Raw genomic sequence first — 6,655 nt, 5'->3', positions numbered from 1 at the left:
ATGGAAAAAAAAAAGACTCCATATTAGTTTGCTGTCTTCTCTACATAGTCTAGCTGATCAAAGCCACCATAAAATATAGTCACCCAGAATTGCCTTCAGTATCCAGGAGAGGCCTAACATGCAGAGTAGAGCAAGACCATACCCTCCTTTATTCTGGACATAATATTTCTTTTTTTTTTTTTAAGATTTATTTATTTATTCATGGGAGACATGGAGAGAGGGAGAGACATAGGCAGAAGGAGAAGCAGGCTCTTCACAGGAGCCCGATGTGGGACTTGATCCCAGAGCCTAACCACTGAGCCACCCAGGCGTCCCTGGACATAATATTTCTATTAATACAATCCAAGGCTTCTCATGTAGTATTTTAAGAAGTCATTTATTTTTTCTTTTGCATATTGGACTCTTAAACCACACTCCCTACCCGAGTCTCTTCTCCACCCTCATCTTCCTGTTCTCTAGACTAACATCTACTGTTATAGTGGAGCTTTGGGAAACATCCTAAGCACCAACTGGTGGCCGACTCCTAACAAAATCTTTACAGGTACATTTTTACATTTGCTTTATCCTTGTTTCACTTAAACATTCCAGGTTCCAAACACCCTGAACCTGTTTGAATAACTTTTAGGTGCATAACTGTGGGATACTTCTCTATTAAATTCTTATTAGATTTGACACATTGTTCTCTGTATTTTATTTTATTTTTTTTTAAGATTTTATTTATTTATTCATGAAAGACACAGAGAGAGAGAGAGAGAGAGAGAGAGAGAGAGAGAGAGGCAGAGACACAGGCAGAGGGAGAAGCAGGCTCCATGCCGGGAGCCCGATGTGGGACTCATCCCGGGTCTCCAGGATCAGACCCTGGGCCGAAGGTGGCACTAAACCGCTGAGCCACTGGGGCTGCCCACATTGTTCCCTTTAAAAACATTTTTGGACCCTGGCTTCTAGTCTCTTCACATATAAACTTTTTTCCCCATATTTGTCACCAACAGACTTCTTCAGGATATCATTTATAACAATATTGTACTGAGTGAGGCTGAAGGTAGATTTCTGTGGCAAGTCACTAGGGACCTCCATCAAAATTGAAATGGATCCATTTCAAGACTTTTGGGAAGTGACTGTTCAACCAGCTACAAATCAATCTAATTTGCCCTACTTCTACCCTATATCTCTCCATGAATTGACAAGGACACTCTAAAAGATTTTTGACTAATGCCATACTGAAATGTACATGCATTACTTTGACCCTCCAGCCCAACCATGCTGTCAAACAAATGAATGAAGTTCTACTTACACCTCACAGTTTCCATTTTCTTTGGCACCTCTCTTTTACCAATTCTAGGCTTTTCTTCCTGGCCTAAGGCTCAACTAACATCAGTCATTGGTCACAACTGGAAGCTTGCTTTCTCCTTTTTACTGTAACTGCACAATACAATTTCATCTTCTTAAATGTATTATACACATAACTGAAAGGTTGTGAATCAATTGTGATAATATGAATCAAATTTTAGGTGTACAATGAGCTGTTCATTCAGTCAATAAGGTTATTGATCACTCCCTCTGTAAGACCAGTATAGTATTTCTAAAATGAAAAACCTTTTCGTAATGCAAGTACAGTGCTTTCTAATGTAGATTTGTTTACCTACAGTGAATTTCCTCAAAACATATCATACTTTTAAACACAATGATAACAGACTAGGGCTGCTGTAACTTGAATCACCAGTAAATCTAATACCTATCAAATGATGTCCTCCTGACAGGAAACTCTTCAACCTCAAGTCTTCAGACTCTGTAAAATAAACAGTATTCTTTTAAATTGGTAGTTTATGTGAACATAAACAAAAGCAGTTTCATCTAGTTTTACATTGATCTTGAATTTTCACATCATCATTGTTTCTCCTTTGCAAACCAGATCACAGATCTCTGTGAGGACAGGGATCGTATTTGTTTTACCCTTCACTGTCTTCACAGAATAAGGCACAATACACAGAACCTATGTACTGGTGCTCAGTTGATATTTCTGGAACAGATAAAATGAGGAATAAATGAATATGTGTAAAAAATGATACTTCATTTGTTCATAAAATGATTTTAATTTTGCTTGGGATCAAATGTAGCCATGACCACTGCCTTCTAGAAAGAAACTTCAAAAATCACGTCTGATGCATAAATAATAGTAAAACTCTTGATTAGCAATTCTTAAACATGTGGTCTCAGAATCCCTATACACTCTTACAAAAATCATTGAGAATCTCAAAGAGTTTTTTTCTTATCTAGAATATATCTACAAGGCTTACCATATTAGAATTTTTTAAAAATTTAAATATTTTCTAATTCATTTAAAATAATTGCAATAAGCCCAAAATACACCAACAAAAGTATGTTTTATGAAAATAAGTTTTCAAAACAAAAATAGTGAAAAGAGTGACACTGTTTTAAATTTTTGCCAATCTCTTGAATATCTGGTTCAGTAGAAGACAGTTGGATTTGTATATGTGCTTTTGCATTCTGTCTGTGGTAATATTACATGACATGTAGCCTCCACAAAATTCACTAGACACTCATGACAGAACGAGAGAGAAAGGGGCAAGCAATGCCTTAGTATTATGAAAATACTAGGGGTGGTGGAAGGGGAGGAGGGTGGGGGGTGGGGGTGAGTGGGTGATGGGCACTGAGGGGGACACTTGATAGGATGAGCACTGGGTGTTATTCTGTATGTTGGTAAATTGAACACCAATAAAAATTATTTTATTAAAAAAAAAAAGAAAATAGTTTTGATCTGTGGGCCCCCAGAAAGCGTTTTGAGGACCACAATGTTTCCTGGACTATATTTTAAGAACTATTTTAGAGGTTCACACTGTTTAAATAATAAGAGTGATTTAATTCATAACATTTTCTTCTTCGCCTTGAATGTTATAAAGTTCATAACTAGGTTTACTAATCAGTTCAGGTCAGGAATTATAGCCTGCCGTCTTTTATCACTCTGTTCAATCACAAGCTGTTTGCTACATAGTTTTTACTTCTTTTTTAGTGTTAATGGCTTTTGGTCATTTTGTTGTTGTTAAAGATTTTATTTATTTATTTGACAGAGAGAGAGAGATAGAGAGCACAAGCAGGGGGAGCACTAGGCAGAGTGAGAGGGAGAAGCAGGCTCCCTGCTGAGCAGAGAGTCCTATGGGGAAGGCTTGATCCCAGGACCTCGAGGTCATGACCTGAGCCAAAGGCAGACATCCAACTGACTGAGCCACCCAGGTGCTCCTTCTTCTGTGTTTTTATTAGTTGCTTCTAATCCTTCTTGGAAATAGGTTTGGGTTTTTAAGCACATGTATATGTGCATTTACATATCTTGACACACAGAAGTTTAAAATTACACTAGCTAACTAGCACACGTCAACAGGAAGAAAATATATATGATAGTCACATAAAAGATCAAGATGTTTGTTTGACGGGCTTTCTTAATAGAGCCCAGAGGATAGGAGTGGAATCTCCAGGAAACTGCTATCTAAATGGCTTCAGCTCTATGATAGACAATTTATCCCTCAAGAAATTAGGCTCCAGGGCAGCCAGGGTGGCTCAGCGGTTTAGTGCCGCCTTCAGTCCAGGGCCTGATCCTGGAGACCCAAGATCAAGTCCCACGTTGGGCTCCCTGTGTGGAGCCTGCTTCTCCCTCTGCCTGTGTCTCTGCCTCTCTCTCTCTCTGTGTCTCTCATGAATGAATAAATAAAATCTTAAAAAAAAAAAAAAGGAAATAAATAAGTAAATTAGGCTCCAGTGTCTGAATTGTGCCTCAAAACTCCCACCTGCACCTGCACCAGTCACTTCTTCTATATCAATAACTAATTTGAAGTCTAGGATAGTCGCACTTTTTTTTTTAAAGATTTTATTTAAAGATTTTATTTTTATTTTAAAGATTTCATTTCCCTTGCTGCCTAACCCAGCTGAGCTGATCACTGGCAACCAAGGTCTCAAACTTGTCTCAACCAAGGTCTTAACTGAGGCCAAGAGAGAGCCAGAGCCATCTGTGAGGTGTTTTTCTCTGTACAGCCTGGTCCCATGAAGGATCCTGGAGAGCATTGTAGGTCCTAAATATGCATGGACTCTCTGAGGGCTTTTATCAGGCAAAAACCTCTGTTGTGTCCGAGGCCAATTAGATTAGGAAATCGCATTTCCTCTGGCTTTCCATCCCCAGAGGGTAAATGTACAGATGATTGGAGCTGGCAATTGACTTCGTGGGGTAGTTTTTGCTGAGGGCACATACCCAGGGACTTGAGTGACAGAAATCCCCAGGTGCCAGGGAGAAGACTGGCAATTACGCTTCTGAGCACCTGCCTGTTGTTCCCAAAGCACTGACCCTCCGTGACTGGCAGGGCGACCCACTTTTAACCGTGCCAATTTTTAGCAGCTGGAAACAACGAAGGGAGAGATAAAGATCCTGGAGGACTGATTTCTCCTTACCTGTTTTCTGAAGTCGTGAGATAACGTGTGACTAGCAGGCCGGCAAGGATGTGGTGTGACATCCACGGAAAGTCAGCGCCACTGCCGCCTTGGAGGGGCTGCGTGATGGTGGGGTGGTCCACTCACTTCTCAGGGCCGAAGGTTTGCAGATGCGGGATGAGAAGATAGGACTCGATGGTCTTTAATATGCCTTTCATCTTCAACTTTCTACAGTCTTTGTGAGCTAGAAAGATTTACACAGAACTTCATCTTGATTTTATTACTTGTAGTTCATCTTCTTGTGACAGAGCCAGCGGCAGCCTGTGCGTGTGGAAGTAAGTGGCTCTCTCTCTGGCATGATTTAAGAGGTGCTGAAAGCCCGGAGTACCTCCCTCACTGTTCTGCCACTGCAAAGGCCTGAAGCTCCCGGGCCTCAGAGCCAGACCTGGGATCCAAGCCTTGTTTGTTGATGGTCTCAGTCAAATGGCAAACACATGCCCACTGTTTCTCACTGAGCACATAAGCCTGGACTTGCCTCCAGATTCCCTAGGAATGATACCAGGAATGGTATCCAGCAGAGGTACAACTGCCAGGAGAGGTCTGGGGCCCAGGGCATCCCAGTGGCTGACAGGCCTCACCGGCAGAGTCTGCAGGGTGGCCAAGGGCCAGATGAACAACTTGAGTCTTAGTCAACTGTATTTGCATAGGGTGGTGGCCTGTCAGCTTTGGGCACTGCCCTAGGCCTTGCTTCATTTTGATTTGCCTGATTCTCTTTCTCTTCCTGCAGGAAGGAGGAGGTTCTCTGACCAGTTTCCATGGCTCCCTCCTCAGTACCAGAAAGCAGGACATTAGGCCCCTGTAGGAGGAGAAGGTCCTTAGAGGCAGCCCCCTCAGTTGCATCTTCTACCATGGAGTCTGACATGACAAAAAGATTAGGGATAGTTGGCCACCTTGGAGAAAATGGCCTGATTCTATTGTGGAGCAGCTGCTGGGACCAGAAGGCCCTTCCATCCATAGCGGGGATTCGTGACTACTCTTAGAGATGGCAGGCAGAACCATTTACTTTCTTCACTCCATTGTTCGCCTAAGGAACCTCAGGCCTACAGCCTCACTACCCACCACCAAAAACAAGGCTTGGGTATCAGGTTGTATGTTGTCGACCTCTTTCTGGTGGCTTTGATTCTTAACCTATAAAAATGGAGAAAGGGTAACCAGGAGAATTTCCTAGCACTCCTGTGGGGGATTTATTTATCAATATGGTAGCTGTACGAAGTTTAGAAATAAATGAACCATCAGATGGCACCCTGAGGTATTCCACGACACAGCATTTTAAACACAAATTCCCTCTGCACTCCATTAGAACATGTGTAGAACATTATATTTAACAGCCAGTCTTCCCACTGACTTTCTTAGAAGGCTGGGCTTGTCAAAACTTTATCTTATTTCCTTTTTTTCTTTTTAAAGATTTGATTTATTCATGAGAGACAGAGAGAGAGAGAGGCAGAGACATAGGCAGAGGGAGAAGCAGCCTCCATTCAGGGAGCCTGCTGTGGGACTCAATCCTGGGAGTCCAGGATTACACCCCTGAGCCGAAGGCAGATGCCCAACTGCTGAGCCACATATCTCATTTTCTTTAAAAGATTTTATTTATGTATTTATTTGAGAGACAGAGAGAGACAACACAAGCGAGGGGAGGAGGGACAGGCAGAGAGACAAGTAGACTCCTCCCTGAGCAGGGAGCCTGACTCAGGACTCCATCCTAGGACCCTGAGATCATGACCTGAGCCAAAGGCAGATGCTTAACCCACTGAGACTTTATCTCATTTCTGGGTGAGGATTAGGGTGTGTTCTGGTGACATATGAGTATATAGATGTCAACTAGTAATGAAAATATATCTGAAGCATAAAACATCCTGCATGGTATCTTGAAACATTCTGAAAACAAAACAAAACAAAACAAAACACAAAATCATCAGAGGAGCCTAACAGAAACAAGTGTGTTTTATATTTAAACAGGAAAGGAACACACATACGTTCTGAACCACAAATATCCCATCACCCTCACCACTCAGGTCTCCCTGGTCTCCAGAGTAAGTCACCCTGTTGCATACCATAGGAATAGGAACAGAGAATCCCAGTTTTCCCCGAGGTGTTCTTCACAGTCCAGTGGAGATTCTGGATGTACTGCAAGGGCCCCATTAAACCTCAGTTTCACTTGTCTTGT

The sequence above is a fragment of the Canis lupus genome, chromosome 25 (genome assembly GCF_003254725.2).
Source record: "Canis lupus dingo isolate Sandy chromosome 25, ASM325472v2, whole genome shotgun sequence".
NCBI classification, from domain to species: domain Eukaryota; kingdom Metazoa; phylum Chordata; class Mammalia; order Carnivora; family Canidae; genus Canis; species Canis lupus.
Note: the sequence above shows the minus strand (reverse complement) of the source record.